The following is a 21,120-nucleotide window of genomic DNA, read 5'->3' as shown; positions in this document are numbered from 1 at the left end:
GCATCCAAAGACAGTATACCTTTCTTGCTATCTTTTTGTCTAATCGCCTCTATATTAGTAAACACCCTCCTAATATTAGAATTGATCAATCTCCCAGGGATAAATCCTGTTTGATCTTCATTTATTATTGTTTAAATTATTTTTAATAATCTATCTGCCAAAACCTTTGCTAATACAGGGTGGGCCATTTATATGGATACACCTTAATAAAATGGGAATGGTTGGTGATATTAACTTCCTGTTTGTGGAACATTAGTATATGTGAGGGGGGAAACTTTTCAAGATGGGTGGTGACCATGGCGGCCATTTTGAAGTCGGACATTTTAAATCCAACTTTTGTTTTTTCAATAGGAAGAGGGTCATTTGACACATCAAACTTATTGGGAATTTCACAAGAAAAACAATGGTGTGCTTGGTTTTAACGTAACTTTATTCTTTCATGAGTTATTTACAAGTTTCTGACCACTTACAAAATGTGTTCAATGTGCTGCCCATCGTGTTGGATTGTCAATGCAACCCTTTTCTCCCACTCTTCACACACTGATAGCAACACCGCAGGAGAAATGCTAGCACAGGCTTCCAGTATCCGTAGTTTCAGGTGCTGCACATCTCGTATCATCTGAAGGCAATCGTCTATGCTGTGAAGATACGAGATGTGCAGCACCTGAAACTACGGATACTGGAAGCCTGTGCTAGCATTTCTCCTGCGGTGTTGCTATCAGTGTGTGAAGAGTGGGAGAAGAGGGTTGCATTGACAATCCAACACAATGGGCAGCACATTGAACACATTTCATAAGTGGTCAGAAACTTGTAAATAACTCATGAAAGAATAAAGTTACGTTAAAACCAAGCACACCATTGTTTTTCTTGTGAAATTCCCAATAAGTTTGATGTGTCACATGACCCTCTTCCTATTGAAAAAACAAAAGTTGGATTCAAAATGGCCGACTTCAAAATGGCCGCCATGGTCACCACCCATCTTGAAAAGTTTCCCCCCTCACATATACTAATGTGCCACAAACAGGAAGTTAATATCACCAACCATTTCCCTTTTTATTAAGGTGTATCCATATAAATGGCCCACCCTGTAGTTTTATATCAGTATTCAGCAAGGATATAGGGCTATATGATCCTGTTTCTAATAAATCCTTGCCATCTTTGGGAATTTAAACAATAATAGCTTCTTCCATTGACTCAAGCAACTTTTCTGTCCTCATAACCTCTCGCAGGGTTTCCTTCAATTCTGGTAGGAGTATTTGACTAAAATCCTTATATATCTCAAATGGTAATCCGTCTCCTCCTGGCGCTTTCCTATCCCTGACAGAACTCTTCCAGTTGTATTTCTTTCTCCAATTGGTCTCTTTGACTTAATGACAGTTTTTGAAAGGGTACATCATTCAAGTACTGACATAAATCTTCCTTTTCATAAAGTATAAGTAGGACCAAAAGACCTCACTTATCTGTTCTGTGTTTTTTACAATCTGTCCCTTATTATTTCTTATTACCCCTATCCAATATTTTCTCACTTAGATTTTTCACTATATTGCCCACTTTTTCACCCTCTGAGAAAAACTTAGCCCCCTGAAAAAACAATGTTGTTTGAGATTTTTCAATATATATATCTTTAATCTTCTCTTGTTCCTCCTCCCATTTTTTCAACCTTTCTACTGAGGGGTCAACCACGCAACTCACTCTTGCCTCTTCTAACTTCTGTTCTGCAATATTGTTTTTTAATTTTATTTTTTTTACCCAATAATTTACCTTAATAAACAAATTTTCTCTTAGAAAGGCCTCAGCCGTATCCCAAATCACCTGCTTATTAGTTGAATCTTTATTCACCTGGGGAAAAAAAAACGTTTTTTCTTCCTTAATGGGGTATTCCCATCTTCCCTTTTCATACTTACCTTCCTTGAGCGCGACGTTCACTTCCTGGATTCTTCTCCCGGCTGGCCGCGCTGGCGCAGAAGACTGAAGATTTTTTTTCCGGCCCGGCCGTGCAATGTCCTGAATGGCTCTATACTATACTGGCAAGGAAGAAGTCATCATGGGGCATGCGCGGCGGCGTGAGCGTTCAGGACATTGCGCGGCCCGGCCGGGAGAAAATCTTTAGTCTTCTGCGCATGCTCGGCCCGGGAGGATTCTACAGGAGAGGTGGCCGTAACCAGGGGAGACCAAAGACAACTATCAGGTAAGAGGGGACTTGTTTTCTCTAAAAGGGTGGGAATTGGGTAATTAAATGTATTTACAAAAATTATCACTGTCAAATCATTAACAGATTTAACAGTGATCATTGGGATGGGAATACCCCTTTAATCTCTTCCTTATCTTTTAACAGAATTAACCAATGAGAGTTGAACTTAAACAGTGAAGGGCCCTCGCTAGTCCCAAGTTCAACCTCCATAACAACAGAGCAATGATCTGATAGAGCCATAGGGACATATTTCATTTTTGTTATTTTTTTTTTCCAACAGTTTTCTTTTTCCTAGGATCATATCAATCCTCGACCAAGTTTGGTGTGTTTTTGAATAACAGAAGTAGGTTCTTTCTTCCGGGTTTAGTAGATTATTATTATTATTATTTATTATTAAAGCGCCATTCATTCCATAGCGCTGTACATATGATAAGCGGTGCACATACATAATACAGACAATTGCACTAATCATAAACAAGACAAGTTACAAACTGGTACAGAAGGAGAGAGGACCCTGCCCGTGAGGGCTTACAATCTACATGGTATGGGAGAAGGACACAGTAGGTGCGAGTTAAGTTGGTCATGGCGGTATAGAGGCAGCAGGGTCACTGGTTGTAGGCTTGTCTGAAGAGGTGGGTTTTCAGGTTTCTTTTGAAGGATTCCAATGTAGGTGAGAGTCTGATATGTTGGGGTAGCGAGTTCCAGAGTATGGGGGATGCACGGGAGAAATCTTGGAGTCGATTGTGGGAAGAGGCGATAAGAGGAGAGGAGAGAAGGAGGTCTTGTGAGGATCGGAGAGTGCGTGTGGGGATGTATTGGGAAAGTAGCTCAGAGATGTAGGGAGGGGACAGGTTATGGACGGCCTTGTATGTATTTGTTAGTACTTTGAAGTGAATTCGCTGGGCAATGGGGAGCCAGTGAAGGGATTGGCAGAGGGGAGAGGCAGAGGAGTAATAGGGTGAGAGGTGGATTAGTCGGGCAGCAGAGTTGAGGATAGATTGGAGGGGTGCGAGAGTGCTAGATGGAAGGCCACAGAGGAGAATGTTGCAGTAGTCTAGGCGGGAGATAATGAGGGCATGTACAAGAATTTTCGCAGATTCAAAGTTAAGGAAAGCACGGATGCGGGAGAAGTTTTTGAGTTGGAGGCGGCAGGTGGTGGAAAGAACTTGGATTTGCGGTCGGAAGGAAAGTGCAGAATCCAAGGTCACTCCAAGGAGCGGACTTTGCTGACCGGGGAGAGTGTGCAGCCATTGATCATGATAGATAGGTCTGTTGAGGGGGTTGAACAAGATGGGGGAAAGATTATAAATTCTGTCTTATCCATGTTAAGTTTTAGAAAGCGAGAGGCGAAGAAGGATGATATAAAAGATAGACATTGTGGGATTCGTGATAGTAAGGTGGTGATGTTTGGACCAGAGAGGTAGATTTGTGTGTCGTCAGCGTAGGAGTGATACTGAAAGCCATGGGACTATATGAGCTGTCCCAGGCCAGAAGTGTAGATAGAGAAGAGCAGGGGTCCTAGGACAGAGCCTTGCGGGACACCAACAGAGAGGGAATGAGACGAGGAGGTGGTGCGAGAGTGGGAGACGCTAAACGTCCGGTCTGTGAGGTATGATGTGATCCAGAAGAGGGCCAGGTCGGTGATGCCAAGAGATGAGAGAGCTTGCAACAGAAGGGAGTGGTCAACAGTGTCAAAGGCAGAGGACAGGTCAGTAGACAGTAGATGCCAGACGTTGACCGAGTCAAACTCAGCTATTAGGTTGGCCAGGTTAGTATTATAAAATACAGTTTTACTATTAGATAGTCTATCTTTACTAATCTCCTACTGCAATAAAAATGCAATCTTGCCTATCTACATATATTTCTGCAAATCATAAAGCACATCAGGTTTATATGGAGGCGGAATATAAATATTTGCTTTCACCATCTGTACATCATTTATATTACACTGTAAGAAGAGATACCTGCTGAAATCATCCACCTTGCATGCCACATATTCATAGTTGACTTTATTATGCACCAAATTGTACACTCCTTTTGAATATGATGTATATATGGAATAATATCCACCCTCTATCCATCTTTTCTCCACCCACCTCACAGATCACAGCTGGCATGTATCCCCTCATCCAGTCAAAAATAGCAAACCATTTTAGTCTTTTCCCTTAATGCCCGTACATTAAGCGATATTACCCTAATCATTTAGAGAAAAAAATAATAATGTATCCCTCCTCTCTCTCCCCATAGAGCCCCTCATACCTTCCCACCCCCAAGCGGCTACCCTCTAAAGAACAGAGATAGCTCCAAAACTATGCATATTACTCCCTATATCCCCCTCTCACTTTTATTAGTATCAAATCACTTCTCACAGGCCCTTTAAATCTGCCCAATCATTTGCTTCTTCAGGAGACTGAAAAGAAAGAGATCTATCCTGATACGCCACCCGAAGCTTAGCAGGAAATAACAGACTATACTACAGTCCAGCCAGTCTTAATCTCTTTTTTATATCCATATATTTTTTCCTTTGCTTGTTAGTAACTGCTGAATAATCCAGGAATAGTCTTATTCTTGTCCCCTCAATCTTAAATTTATCAGAGAATCTAGACTCTTGCAAAATAGCATCCCGATCTTTAGAGAGAAGAAACTTAACCAGAGTCTTGGATAATCCCCTGGTACTCTCTTTTAACTAGGGACCCTATGGACTCTCTCTATAGCAAAAAAGTTAGAAAGTGTTCCAGGCTTACAGTTCTCAAGAAACCATTTCTCCGTAAATTCAACACAATTGGATCCCTCTGTGCCCTCTGGTATTCCCACATCTCAGATTTGTTCTTCTTGTCCTATCTTCTAGATCTATTAATTTATTCTTCATTTCCACCTTTGTTTGTTTTAGAGATGCCACATCCTTCTCCAATTTTTATATTAAATCTTCCACTACCGATGTTCTACTTTCCATTTCCTGCAGACGTTATCTAAACTTTACTAAATCATCTCCAACCAAGCTCACATCTGGTTGTCACAATCTGGGTTACTAATTTCCCCATCACATTTTCAAGTCTAGTCACAGTATAAAGTCTATAGTCTCTTTAACCATTTTAACATTAATTTCAGTTGTTACATCATTCATTTCCTGTCCCCCTGAATCATTTTGCATCAGATTTTCTTTCAACTGAGGATCTAATCCCTCTATTGACTCTTTCTCAGAATCAGCGGACCTCAGTGTGGGGGTTGTAGGGATCAAATACTTATTTAACGCTTTTTGTTTCTGCCTAGTTTCCAGCCCAGTTCCAGATCTTCTATTATTACTGGACCCCTGCAGATCCTCCCTTTTTTTTTTTTGCGGCATTTAAAAAAAATATATATATAGACACAGGATAAATACAGATGTAATAGAATTAACACACATGCTTTCTTAGACATGTTATCTAAACTAAAAGCGTTAAGCAAACACCTTCAATTGCTTTTCAATGGCTTTTGCTTCAAGATAGCGCGATGAGTTAGGAAATTTGAGTTAAGAGCTGGCGTGTTAACCCTGCTACATCTGTAGGTTAAAGGTTATGGATTAGCAGGTTAATTCCAGGCAAAGTTCCTTAGTCAGAGTAGTTATGAGCGGCATAGGCAATATTCGAATTTGCGATATTTCGCAAATTTTTGGCCGATTATCCGCCATAAATTGGCAAATTCGAGAATTTGTGATCTCCAGGCATTATTTACTTGATTGTGAAAATCGGCAATGTAATATATTCGCAATAAAAATTAGCGATTAGAATATTCGCGATCAACACTAACGGGTAGCTCTTTGGATTTCGACTTGAGTGTTGACAGCAACAGATTCCAAATGCAAATATCACACTTGAAATGAACTCTGGACATTTTATCTGCTCATTGTATTTGGGATAATGAGGGAATAACACACACCTGGCCATGGAACAGCCGAGAAGCCAATTGTTCCATTACTTTTGGGCCCTTAACAAGTGGGAGGCACATATGCAAACTGTTGTAATTCCTACACCATTCACCTGATTTAGATGTAAATACCCTCAAATTAAAGCTGACAGTCTGCAGTTAAAGCAGAATTGTGTTGATGTCCCAATATTTATGGACCTGACTGTAATTGCAACTAGTGTGATATACCTGTTGCCCCCCAAAAATACTGATTGTGGGGTGTGATATGCCTATAATATACCTTATAACATAGAAAGTATATTATAGTGCATTTGTATTGTGCAGCAGTTGTGTGCGGTCCTGCTGAGATACTGCAGCTAGATAGAGGGACAAACGCTATTGGATTAACTAATTGCAACTGGTGTGATATACCTATTGCCCCCCAAAAAACTGATTAAGGGGTGCGATAAACCTACTTCCACAAAATACTGATTGAGGCCTGCGATACACCGGCTTCCACCAAATATTGATTAAGGGGTTTGATATACGAGCTTCCAGAAAATACTCATTAAGAGTTTCTATATACCTGTTTCCACAAAATACTGATAGAGGGGACTGATATGCCGGCTTCCACCAATTATTGATTGAGGTCTGCAATACACCAGCTTCCACCAAATATTGATTAAGGGGTTTGAATTACCAGCTTCCAGCAAATACTCATTAAGGGGTTCTATATACCTGTTTCCACAAAATACTGATAGAGGGGATTGATATACCAGCTTCCACCAAATGTTGATTGAGGCCTGCAATATACACGTTTCCACAAATACTGCTCTTCTATAGGGACTTTGTCACAGGGTCATTTTGAAAATGACAGGCAAAGGCAGAGGCCGGCCATTCCGCAGGGGTGGTAGGCGTCAGGCAGGTGCACCAGGCCGGAGACTAAGTGGGAAGTTGGAGAAGGTGCGTGCGATTACGTCAAAGGACGCACCAGAGTTGGTTGAGTGGCTCAATCAGCCTTGCACTTCTGCACCCTCCTCATCTTCTGTATCTGTACCCTCCTCACTCTCTGCTGTGTGCACCCCCAAAGACACCAACACCACCATAGCCACTCCACTCGAGTCAGAGGAATTATTTTCCAATCCATCCCCAGACATTACCGATGTGCAGCCATTCTTGGCATCAGATCGGGAAGAAGAGGTAGCAACGGCCGCTCCAAGGAGGGTGGTCCCTGCTGTTGCTGCCTACTCCAAGATCTCTAATGTCAGTGGTGGTGAAGGTGACGATGATGACGTGTCGATGGATGTCATGTGGGTGCCCACAAGAGAGGAAGAGGAGGGGAGTTCAGAGGGAGAGATGGGGCAGCAGATAGGGGGTAGAAGTAGGAGAAGCAGGCAGAACAGTGCACAGGAGACAAAATGCAGACTGCAAATGTATCTGGAGCGAGTCATCCACCATGCACAGTCACATCTGGCGCTACCAGGACGCCGGCACATGGCTCAGCAGTGTGGACTTTTTTTAACGTATCAGATTCCTCTGACTCGAGGTATATAGAACCTGTTGCCATCTGCATCTTGTGCTGTCAATGCATAAGTCGCGGTAAGCCCAACACTCACCTAGGGATGACCGCCTTAAGGCACCTGACCTCCCATCGCCAAGCCCAGTGGGAGCAACATCGTCAGAACCCACAAAGCCACACTTCTGGCGCTCCACGTCCTGCCTCTTCTCCTTCTCCTCTCTCCTCCCATTTTTTCTCCACGCCACCTTCCACCGTGCCGTCGTAGCGTTCATCTGGCAAAAGGCAGGCTTCCGTGGCCCAAATGTTCGAACTTAAAAAGTTGATGACACTGGATAACCCTCTTGCCCAATGGCTGACCGCTGGCTTGTCGGAACTACTAGCCCGCCAACTACTGCCATATAAACCAGTGGACGCTGAGGCCTTTAGAAATTTTATGGCCATTGGCACACCTCAATGTAAGGTCCCCGGAAGGAAATATTTCTCCCAGAAGGGCATCCCAAAGCTATATGGCCACTTTCAGAGGCAATTGAATATATCTCTGGCACACAATGTCGGTGCCAAGATACACCTGACTACAGACACGTGGTCTAGCAAACACGGGCAGGGAAGGTGCATAACTTTTACTGCCCACTGGGTGAACCTTCTGACAGCCGTCAAGCAGGTAACCCGTGGCACCCGTGTGGATTTGGTGATACCGCCACGGATTGCATGCAGGCCTGCCTCTTCTTCTCCTCCTCCTACTCCATCCTCCGTCTCCTCCTCGACTGACTCCAGCTTTTCCACTGCTGCTGCCTCTTCCGCTGCACCCCCCAAGCTCCCCCGAACCTATTCGACGTGCCAGGTGAGACGTTGCCATGCTGTGCTGCAGCTGTTCTGCCTGGAAGCCTAGAGCCACACCGGTCCTGCACTGCTTTTAACTCTGCTGTCACAGGCCGATCAGTGGTTAACCCTGGTCAATTTGATAGTTGGTAAAGTGGTGTGCGACAACGGTGCCAATCTGTTGAGCACGCTGAAACAGGGAAAAATGACACACGTGCCGTGCGTGGCACACGTCCTGAACTTAGTCATGCAGCGATTTGTTGCCAAATATCTCGGGGTCCAGGACATCTTGCAGCAGGCCAGGAAAATCTCTGGCCATTTTAGAAGATCTTAGACGGCCATGGCTCGCTTTACTGAAATTCAGCGACGACACCACCTGCCCGTCAAACGTCTGATTTGTGACAGCCCGACGCACTGGAACTACACCTTCTATATGGTTGATAGGCTGCTCCAGCAGCAACATGATGTTAACGACTACTTGTACGAACTCTGCAGCAGGACAGGTCCAGTGGCTGCTCATGCATGACGCATGCAGACTTCTGCGGCCATTTGATGACATAACCAAACTGGTCAGTCGCAGCCAGGTTGCCATCAGTGACATCGTACCTCACGCCTTCTTTCTGGAGCGTGCATTGCGTCGTGTCATTGATCAAGCCGTCGAGGAGCAGGATCTGGAAGATGAGGAAGTCGCAATGCTGAATGAATTCCCAGGGGGAAGAGGAGTCAGAGGAGGATGGTGGCTGGGGGGAGGAGGAGCAAGAAGAGCAGGCTTTAAACTTTTCGGGGATCCCTGGTGTTGTCCGTGGCTGGGGGGAGGAGACAGAGGATGACATTCTCCTGAGCGATGAACAGGAGCCAGGGCGCTCCACTGCTTCCAATTTAGTGCAAATGGAGGCCTTCATGCTCCAGTGTTTGAAGAGGGACCCCCGTATAAAAAGCATAAAAAAGCATAAAGGGCAAGGACCAGTACTGGCTAGCAACGTACTTAGACCCCCGGTACAAACACAAAATGGTGGACATGTTACCAGCATCACAGAGGGCTGTCAGAATGCAGCATTTCCAGGCCTTAATACAGCACTGAGATGCTGCATTCTGCTGTTACAGGCGCTGGCAGAGGAATTTCCACCCACAAAGAAACAGTTGCGGTTACCAATCCTACCGCGCATGCAAGAAGAGGGCGGTTTGAAGATGTGTTGGTCACTTTGGATATGAGATAGTTATTGCAGCCAATCCATCGACAGCATGACCTGTGGCCCGAGCTGGCACAAGTTGCCATGGAACTCTTGGCTTGCCCCTCGTCGAGTGTCCTGTCCGAAAGGACTTTCAGCACAGCAGGGGGGATTGTGACCGATAAGTGCACTCGCCTAGCTCACAACAGTGTGGACTACCTCACATTTCTAAAAATGAATGAGGCATGGATCTCAGAAGAATTCAACACCTGTGACGACCACGTTTAATGAATTTCCTCATGCCAGCCCACACATATCCGGCACCACCCAGAACAAAGAATGGTCCCTGTCTTATGTAAATACAGTAACATAAAAGGACTTTTCTGTCCAGTGAATGCCTAATGTTTGGAGCCTGTACTCCACTGGCCTGCACTAAAATTGGTATCCAATCCATCTAATATACCTCCAGCCATATAATCACTTGATCTTTTCTGTACGGTGAATGCCTAATTGTTGGGGCCTCGGAGGACTTCAACACCTGTGACGACCACGTGTTATCGAATTTCACCTATTATCATTTGGGGTTTATTCAAGAGGGGGGATTTCGTTTGCCATGTTTTTAATCTAATTTAAGATTTTTTGTTCTTTTAAACATATGTATTTGACATCTATTTGTACTGGCCTGCAGTAAAATTGATATCCAATGACCGTCTAATATACCTTCAGCCACATAATCACTTGATATTTTCTGTACGGTGAATGCCTAATGTTTGGGGCCTGTACTCCAGTGGGCTAGAGTAAAATTGTTATTCAGTGACCGCATAATGCACCTCAAGCCACATAATCACAATTTCTTTTATTACAGGTGAATGCCTAATTTTTATGGCCGGTACTCCTGTGGCCTAAAGTAAAAATTTTCTTGGCGCCTGCAGGGCACATTTTTTAGAATTTCCCTTTAATAAGCATAAAAATGGCCCATGATTAAAATACATATTTTTTGTGGGAATTTTTGTCATTGATTCCCCTCTAGTATGTCACTGTCCATGTTGTGGGACTATTTGTGCACTTCTAGTAAGTATTTGGTGGCTGCAAATATGGCCTGAAGGTTTTTCAGGTTTTTCAGTGAATGGGTCCCGCCGCGAACTTGCGGTTCGCGAACATTTGACCGCGTTCGCGAACCGTCCTGGCCGATGTTCGTCCATCACTAATGGACAATAACAATACATTAATAAGTGGCTTGAACTAACTTTCTCAACATAATAAATGCTATTTGCTGAAGTGAGTCAACCCCTTTAAGCTAAATCATTAGGTCCTTTACTCAAAGCCAAGCAGATCTCAGGCAAAAACAGGGGGTTAAGGTCAGTATTTCCTTTTCACTTAACATTTCATTATCACAGATTTTCTATTTCTGAAAATACTGTAAAGTCGAAATCTTGTATATTATAACTTTCAAGTGTAATGGGGATAAATGTACAGCATTTCCCTGTAACCTGGCATTCTACATACTCTGTATATCCACTGAGACCTTTTTAGGTAACAACACAGATGGCTGGCAGCCTCTAGACAACAATGCTCTGTCATTATGGGCTTTGAGTTGCAGGGCTAAGCACAGCTGTGTATATAACAGCTGGTATCATACAGGACACATTACAGCTATTTATACCGCAGCAAAGTTTTTTCTGATCAGCCAAAAGCCGCTGTCTGCTCAGCCCATTATCCCATTTACTTGATGTAAAGCAGTAACAGTTAATGAAACAGTGTTGCTAAAGCATGACTTTAATGTCCTAAAAGCTACTGCTGCTGGTGCAGATATTTCATATAATGTCCCACCTATAAGCAAAGTGTGTTGTCATGTTTTTAGACCTTTACCTAGGAGAAGCTACTAATGTTTTTTTTTTCCTTTATACTGTACATGCTATGGATTGTACACTGTACAGAAAAACGTTTACAAGTTCCCAATTTTAATAGTGCAAGTGACACTTGCTTGTGACCCATCTTGCTGTATACACCAAAAAGTCAATTATGTACTTGGACTGGTTGTATTATTGAAATATTTAGCGCATTTGACATACAGTAGTTTAAAAGGGTTATGCCAAGTTTTTAAAGGGGTTTTCTAGGCTTTTAATATTGATGACCTATCCTCGGGATAGGTCATCAATATCAGATTGGCAGGGGTCCGACACCCGTCATCCCTGCAGATCAGCTGTATGAAGGGAAGGCATGCACAGTGCACACGTGCTGTCTCCCTTCTCTCTTCCTGCTTGCCATAAACATAGCAGCAGCAAGCAGGAAGAAAGATGGCATTCCCTTCATATAGCTGATCGACGGGGGTTCCAGGTGTCGGATCCCCACTGATCTGATATTGATGACCTATCCTTGAGGATAGGTCATCAATATTAGAAGCCTAGAGAACCCTTTTAAGTTTCCGGTGAATATGGGATAACTCATCATGGCGGTTTGACTGATGGGACCCCACGGTCTTGAGAGCTAGAGTGCAGTTCCCCCATCCTGGGGCATAGTTGGGGGGTGGGCAACCGTGGCATGTGGCCTGGGTGCAGAGTATAAGGGATGCACCAACAAGCCATTTTGACTTTGCCATACTGTTCAGGTAAAGGGCACAGGTACCAATCTGTAACTATTCCTTGGGTTAAATGAAAGCCTTGATGTGTCTCTGTCGGTCCAGTCACTCTGCATGGCTTGACTTTAGCTTACAGATATTGAGAATGGTTGGCTTTGAAGACAAGTGTGAAAGGTGACAAACTCCATATGGGGGGCTGGTGGGGATTGTGTATCAGGGCTGCATTTCACTCCCAGTGAAATCCTGCCAGGGGCGGACTCGCCAAATACCCAACAGGGAAATTTTCCAGTGGGCCGATGCCCAAGGAGCCAACCGAGCCCTCCTCGTGGCCGCTAGCCAGGTACATAACTATCTGATGCTCTCAGCATTAATTAATGTTAGGAGCATCAGGTACTTATGTACCTAGCCAGCAACTGCTGGTGCCCCTCCTTAATTCAATTGTGTCACCATCCTTCACTGCGGTATTTGGTTCTGCTGGGGCAGTATTTTGTGCTCCACTAAGGTATTGCTGGCTCCACCTTCTTTTTTTGTCCCTGCTTACTTGTGGCTTGGGTTGGCAGTGCCTACTTACGTTGCCCCACCTTCTGTCAATTTGGAACTGCCTATAATTTGGGGCAACTTTTAGTTTTTTGTTTCAGTGCCATTTTAAGTTCCCAGTTTGCCCATGATCCCTGCTGCCCATTTACAACCACTCATCTTGAGTTTTCTCACTGTCTTACATCTAAACTGTTGTGTTGCCTCCTAGCTGCCTCATTATTGTACCATGAAACAACAATTTTACAGCTAGGCTTTTACGATGTTTTCTTGACCTTCCAAACCAGCCTGGGAGTTATACTGTATCTCCATTTCTAAGCTGTGTTTTAAATGGTCAGCCCACATAATACGAAACCTTTGAGGCGTTCCTAATGAATATTTTAAGATGACTAATCCAATTAACTTTAAAGCTGTTTAGCTCCCTTAGCTCTCAAACCAATGTGATGAACAAAGAATACACATTAAAATGGAAATAATCCCGTTCTCGTTTTTCTGCTGGGATTATATATCATGAAACAATTAAGTCTGGATATCAATACACCTTTATCTAAGTTATTCATATTTATTATGCTATAATGTTTTACTGTCTCAGAAACCATTTCATTAGGAATCATAGGTGTCACTGAAAAGTCACCATTTCCTTTAAGGGCTATAAAAGAAATAATTTCATTCAACAAGAGATTTTTTTGTTGAATAATTTGCTATGTGTTTAATTATTGTTGCTATTTGCTCTATGTTTTTATATTCTGAAATGTCAGCAATGCTCCCAAGAATAATCATATGACACAAGTACCTTCTGTGCATTTGCAATGAAGAAATATTAGGAAGTTAGTTGTAAAATGTTATTGCCACATGTGATTGTAGATAGCGAATGTAAGAAAACCAAATTTATAAAAGTTAAAGGACATATTTAAAAACGGTCCTATATTAATGACAGCCCTTTTAAATCAATCCCCTTAAAGTTGGATGGGTGAATTACTATATCCTAAAATTCAATCCCCGTACTATTGATTATGGTACATTTTTCAGGGGATAAACCATTTGCTTCAGAACAAATAATTACTGCTGTGAAATTGAATAAAACCACTTTCAGTTTATAGTCAATTGTGTGACTACAGTAAATGCCTAATGCTATATACTCTACGGTGCTAATTCCCTGGTGACATGAGTGATAAGATGCAAAGAGCACAGGCACTGGTGACCAATACTATGCACAGTAGCAAGTCCCTGATGGCTAGAAATTAAATTGTGTGAACGCCAACAACAAAGACAGCCACAAGGAATAAAAATTATATCCTTTATTAAATATTACTAAAATACAGGGAAAGTTAAAATTAAAGGAATCCACACTACAAAAGGGGGAAAAAAAATCCCCTGGCAAAGCTACTTGCGAAATGCATTGGGTTAGTGAGGGCTCCTCATGCAGGCATTTTCTACTTTTTTATACAGTACTTCTCTCATTTGGCTACTGGCTTGTGGCCTTTTGTGTTGGGAGTTATGTGTAGCTGTTTATCATGGACGCTTTAACGCCATATTGACTGATGGCATAGTCCTAATATATTTTATGCACTTTATTTCTTAGGCTACTTTCACACTAGCGGCACGGACCTCCAGCAGGCTGTTCCATCGGGTGAACAGCCTTCCGGATCCGTCCTGCCGCTAGTGACTGTGTGCCTCCGGACTGCCGCTCCGTCCCCATTGACTATAATGGGGCTGGGGGCGGAGTTCCGGCGAGGCACGGCAGCGCACGGCAAAAGGCTGCCGGAGTAAAACGACGACATGTCCGACATTTATTCCAGCAGCCTCTCGCCGTGTGCTGCCGTACCTTGCCGGAACCACGCCCCCACCCCCATTAGTCAGTGGGGGCCGAGCGGCAGTCCGGAGGCACACGGTCACTAGCGGCAGGACGGATCCTGCAGGCTGTTCCCCCGACGGAACAGCCTGCCGGCGTTCTGTGCCGCTAGTGTGAAAGTAGCCTTAAGCAGTCCATTTGGACGCTATTGTACTTTGATCCCCTCAATTTATCTACACCTACCCAGCTAGTGTATGTTATACTATGTCTTTACCTGTCTGCATTGAGGTAGTCCCTCACTAGATTTTTTCCCTATTGTAGTGTGTATTCCTCTACTTTTAACTTTCCATGTGTTTTAGTAATATTTAACCCCTTCTACCCCGGGCCACTTTTTGCTCTTCTGCCCTGCCCATTTTTTGCAAATCTGACAGGTGTCACTTTATGTGGTAATAGCTTTGAAACACTTTACTTATCCAAACCATTCTGAGATTGTTTTCTCGTGACACATTGTACTTCATGATAGTCATAAATTTGAGTCAATATATTTCACCTTTATTTGTGAAAAAATCCCAAATTTACCAAAAATTTGGGGAAATTCCCAAATTTTTTAGTTTCAATTTATCTACTTTTATAATAGTATAATAGTTATTACTTTACATTTCTCATATGTCTACTTCATGTTTGAATCATTTTGAAAATGACATTTTATTTTTTGGGGACGTTAGAAGGCTTAGAAGTTTAGAAGCAAATCTTGAAATTTTTCCGGAAATTTCCAAAACCCACTTTTTAAGGACCAGTTCAGGTCTGAAATCACTTACATAATAGAAAACACCCAAAAATCCCATGTCACAGGGCGTCGGCGACGCAAACTTCCTGCGCTGCGCCGCCAGCATCCTGTCTCTCTCCCTGAGCGCCGACTCACACGGCGTCCCAGTCTCCCAGGTAACAGGGGGCAGTGCGGACCCGACCGCTCTCCTGCTGTCTGTGCGGTCGGCGTCCTCCGTTCCCCTCACAACAGTATCAGTCTGAGCACCGAGCTGGCCACTCGGTGCTCGGCTTCTGTGTCTGAGCGGGTCATGTGACGCTGGCTACGTCACATGACCTTAGCCTTTCACTATTTATACAGGAAGCCTGCTAGCCACAGGTTGCCTTTGATTTTGGTCCTGTGCCTACTGCTACTACTCAGTGCTCCTGCTACTCTGGATTTTGACCCTTGGCTTTTGTTCCTGACCCGACCTCGCCTGCCCTTGTGTACTGACGTGACATCCAGGTTTGACCCTCGTCTTGTACTCTGACCCGTCTTTGCTATTCCTTGTGTACTGACGTGATCTCCAGGTTGGACTCTCGGCTTGTGCTCTGACCCGTCCTTGCTATTCCTTGTGTACTGACGTGACATCCTGGTTTGACCCTAGGTGTGTTTGTTTACCGTCATTGTTACCCCTGTTCGCCTACGTTAGTGTTGATCTCTGGCATTTCAGTATTGCTCCTGACACTTTATGTGACTTCGGATCCATCTGCAGGGTTCCCCCCTACTGCATCTGCCTGGCTATATTCTGTCTCTGTCCGCTCTGCCTCTCTGCACTTATAGAAATTAGGGACCGTCACCCAGTTACGCCCCGTCGCCTAGAACGGGTAGTGTAAGTAGGCAGGGACAGAGGCGTGGGTGGCAGCTAGTGGGTGCACTTCCTCTTCCCCTCTCCCTAGTGCATGACATCACCCCATTTTAGAAACTACACCCCTCAAGGTATTCAAAACTGATTTTACAAACTTTGTTAACCCTTTAGGTGTCCCACAAGAATTAATGGGAAATGGAGATGAAGTTTCAGAATTTTACTTTTTTTGGCAGATTTTACATTTTAATCCATTTCAATAGCAAAGCAAGGGCCAAACAAAACTCAATATTTATTACCCTGATTCTGCGGTTTACAGAAACACCCCACATGTGGTCGTAAACTGCCCTATGGGCACACGGCAGGGCGCAGATGGAAAGAAACGCCATATGTGTTTTGGAAGGCAGATTTAGCTGAACTGGTTTTTAGATGCCATGTCCCATTTGAAGCCCCCCTGATGCACCCCTACAGTAGAAACTCAAAAAACTGACCACATTTTGGAAAATACGGGATAAGGTGCCAGTTTTATTGGTACTATTTTGGGGTACATATGATTTTTTATTGCTCTATATTACGTTTTTTTGTGAGGCAAAGTAACCAAAAAATTGATGTTTTGGCACCGTTGTTATTTTTATATTTTTAACAACATTCATCTGACAGGTTAGATCATGCACTATTTTTATAGAGCAGGTTGTTACAGACGCAATGATATCAAATATGTCTACTTTCTATGTTTGTTTCAGTTTTACATAATAAAGCATTTTTGAAACGCCCTATTTTTTATTTTTCTGCTGATCATCTTCTGCAGGGGCTCGTTTTTTGCAGGAAGAATTGACGTTTTTATTGGTACCATTTTTGGGTACATATGATTTTTTGATCATTCATTATTACACTTTATGGGGCAAGGTGACCAAAAAATTGGTTGTTTTGGCGCAGTTTTTATTTATTTATTTTTACAGCGTTTACCTGAGGGATTAGGTAATGTGACTTTTTATAGAGCAGATCTTTACGGACGTGGCAATACCTAATATGTCTACTTTTTTTTATTTATTTCACTTTAACACAATACTAACAGTTTTGAAGCAAAAAAAAAATCATATTTTAGTGTCTCTATTGTTTGAGAGTGAAAGCTTTTTTATTTTTTGACCAATTGTCTAAGGTAGGGTCTCATTTTTTGCGGGATGAGGTGACGGTTTGAATGGTACTATTTTGGGGGGCATACACTTTTTTGATCGCTTGCTGTTGCAATTTTTGTGATGTAAGGTGACAAAAATGGCTTTTTTTACATTTTTTTTTTTTTTACGGTGTTCACATGAGGGGTTAGGTCATGTGATATTTTATAGGGCTGGTTGTTACGGACGTGGCAATACCTAATATGTATATATTTTTTTATGTATTTCACTTTAGCACAATAATAGCAGTTTTGAAACAAAAAAATGATGTTTTAGTGTCTCCATGTTCTGAGAGCTATAGTTTTTTTTATTTTTTGGGCGATTGTCTTAGGTAGGGGCTAATTTTTTGCAGGGTGAGGTGATGGTTTTATTGATACCATTTTGTGGGACATATGTCTTTTTGATTGCTTGGTGTTGCACTTTTTGTGATGTAAGGTGACAAAAATGGCTTTTTTTACCGTTTCTATTTTTATTTTTTTATGGTGTTTATCGGACAGGGTGAATCATGTGATATATTTATAGAGCCGGTCATTGCAGACGCAGCGATACCTAATTTTGTGTTTTTTTTCTTCTGTTTTTTATTATAAAATAAGGGGAAAGGGGCGTTTTTTTTACTTAAAAACTTTATTCATTTTATTAAAAACACTTTTTTTAAACTTTTTTATTCTTTACTTTATTTCTAAGGTTCTCTTTTGGGGGTCTGATCCTCTCTGTAATGTATTACAATACATCTGTATTGTAATGCATTGCCTGTTCGCGTACTACATTGAGCAGTACAATAACAGGTTGCCTAGGAGACCCAGCCTGAGGCTGGATCTCCTGGGCACCCGTAGAGGCATTGGGCAGCCTCTGCATTGCACTGGGCTGCCTTCTGACACATCAAGTCCCCGCCACAGCAGCGCGGGGACTCAATGCGCTCCCTCACCCGATACAAACCACTTCTTCTATGTCGTGGTCAGCGCTGACCGCAGCATGGAACGGGTTAATCTGCCGGCATCGGCTGTTACAGCAATGCGGATACAGCAGGGACCCGGCTACCAGGGACTGCCAGACCCCTGCAGTGATTGGGCGCACACCACTCTGATGCCCACCCGATCACCATGACGTACTATTACGTCGAATTGCAGGAACGCAGTAGCTTCCATGACGTAATAGTACGTCATGTGTCGGGAAGGGGTTAATAAAGGATCTAATTTTTATTCCATGTGTCTGTATTAGTTGTGGGCGTTCACACCATCATTTCTTGTAGGTTTGATAGATTTTTTGGGTGTTCTCCCTTTATTAGGTCTAGTTTTTGATAGGATTATTCAAATGTGTACTTGTGTAGTTTCCATTCCCCTTGAGGCCAGCATAATATTTGCACGTCTGTTGTCTTGGTGAGCTAATAGTTTAATTTAATGATGAGTGAACCAGTTGGGACTGAACTGGATTCAGTTTGAACCTTTCAGATGGAAGACTAACCCTAATATTTTCAGTTTCCTTTCAGACTAATTCCCTAAAATGGCGTGTAGTGTTGGTAAAAAATGCACTAGGGAGAAAGATGAACAGTTTTCACACGAGCCTGAGAGGAAGTATGTGTGGATGGGGGTGGGGCTTGCCTAATTGGCTCACAAGTCGACAGACAGCCAGTGCTGTCAATCAGTGCTGCAGCAGGCAGGGAGGTGCCCTTGTATAATGAACAGAACGTCATCCTGGGCTAATCTGTAGTGGTTGGTGGTTGGGTGTAGCAGTGTCTGCCAGAAAAAACAATCTTAGGGAGTCAGGGACAATCATAAATCAATCAAGCTTGTATTCTACTGCCAGGGACAGTGAAGGGAAAGGCTAAAATTACAAAGAAGAAGAATTGTGTGTGTGTAGAATAGGGAGGCAGGAAAGCTGTCAGCCAGGGAGTGAGAAGAGAGGAGCTGAGGCTGGAGTCTTCTACCATCAATCAAACATAGCATATTGAATACGAATGAGAACTTGAGTACAAATGAGAAAACAAATGAGAACTGTGAGGTCATCTCACATATTTAATGTTTTTTTATTTTTTTATTTTTGCTTTAGTTTGAAGAACCATACAAATCCGTGATTGAGAATCAAATAGGGCTAAACCCATTTATTATCTCCACACACACACAGTTCCAATTTTTTGGGGGGGCGTAGGTCATTGAATGTTATTAATCCAGCATAAAGGTGATCAGTACACCAATATACAGGATAGGGCAATAATTTACCTTTGAGTGTTAATGTGAAATTGAGCATCAGGCAGGCCTTAATCGTACATTTCCGTTTACTCTATATTCACCCTGAATTTGTTTTTTGGGGGGGAATTGTTCAATTTAATTAAACCAGCATATAGCTGACCAGTACACTAATACACAGCCTAGGGCAACAATTTATTGGTGATTGTTAACGAATTTAGTCCCTGAGACCCCTGAGAAAACTGGGTATACGTGTGGCGATATGTGTGGGGCAGTTCTCTTGACAATGATTACCTTTTATTATGGGGCTTATTTCATTTGCAAGTATTGTCTTATATTCATTGATGTTGCTTTATCATAATAATTTTGTCATTTGTCTTAACATTGTACCTTCCCTGACTTTATATGCTTGGTCCTTATTTATGGACTACGGTGAGCTTTTTGTCTGTGCCTGGTTTTATCTATATTGGCACACTTTCTATTGTATACAAATTTTTAAGTGTTTGTGTATTTTACATATTTGGAGGTGCAGTCTAATTGTGGTTTTCTTGGTTTGGGTTATGACAGTGGATACCTGAAGCAGCTCTTACATGCAGGAACAGAACATATCTTTCACAGTACGCTGGGTCAATATTTTTTCCGGTAGAGGCGAGGCAGCACCTGAACAATGATGTCAGGTCCTTTTGACCCCTCCCCCCCATAATTGTGTCGATCTGGCACTAGACACTTCACCGCTTCCTTCTCCATGGACGCTGGCCCATTCCCAACATCAGCAAGGTGCTGGCAAAGTCCAGGAGACTGCCCAAGCACCTTCAGTCACAAGGAATGCTCTTCTGGGCCTTTAGCGACAGAACAGCCCACCTCTTTACTGATTAATCCGCGATGTGCCAACTCACTGGAATTTGACATTGCTCATGCTCGAGTGTATGTACAAGCAGCATAAAGCCGTGAATGATTTTCTAATGAACCAGACAGCTTCAGCAACAGGTATCATGTATTGTTTCGAGGTCAGGCAGAGGCAGCTCATCTGAGAAACCTGTCAGGCACTGAAGCCCTTCAAAGAGGCCACAAAGTTTGTCAGAAGGGACGACTGTGACATAAACAATGTCATTCCTCCTATATATATCTTAGAACAGATGCTCATGCAGCAGGGGACCACAGCAGAGGAAGAGCAGCTGACACATCATGCTGTCTGCCCTATAGCTGTTGGGGGCAGAAAGGGGACTCTGCCATGAAGGAGAAGGATAATAATGAGGAGCTGCCACTGCAAGAATAGGAGGAGGAGCCAGAGGTGGAGGAGGAATGATGATGGCGATTAGGCTTGAGCGAATTGACCTTGGGATTAAAATGTATTGGCTCCACGGAACCAAAGTTCGTCTCACCCAAAGTCATGAGAGACTTCTGTGAAATTACACAGGTATTCATATCTGTGTATTTAAAAACTATTTAAAATAGGAATCTGAAGTGGCCTTTGGTACTGGTTGGTACCTCGGTACTAAAGTCCACTTTGAATTCTTATTTTAAATTGTTTTTAAATAGAAATTAATACAGTAGTAATTCACCGAAGTCTCACGCAACTTCGGATAAGAAGAAGTTTGGCTCCATTGAGCCAATACATTGTAATGCTGTATGGAAACAGTATTAAAATCTAAGTATTTGAAAGAATTAAAT

Source organism: Bufo bufo, chromosome 4 (genome assembly GCF_905171765.1).
Source record: "Bufo bufo chromosome 4, aBufBuf1.1, whole genome shotgun sequence".
Lineage (NCBI taxonomy): Eukaryota > Metazoa > Chordata > Amphibia > Anura > Bufonidae > Bufo > Bufo bufo.
This window is presented reverse-complemented; position numbering follows the sequence as displayed.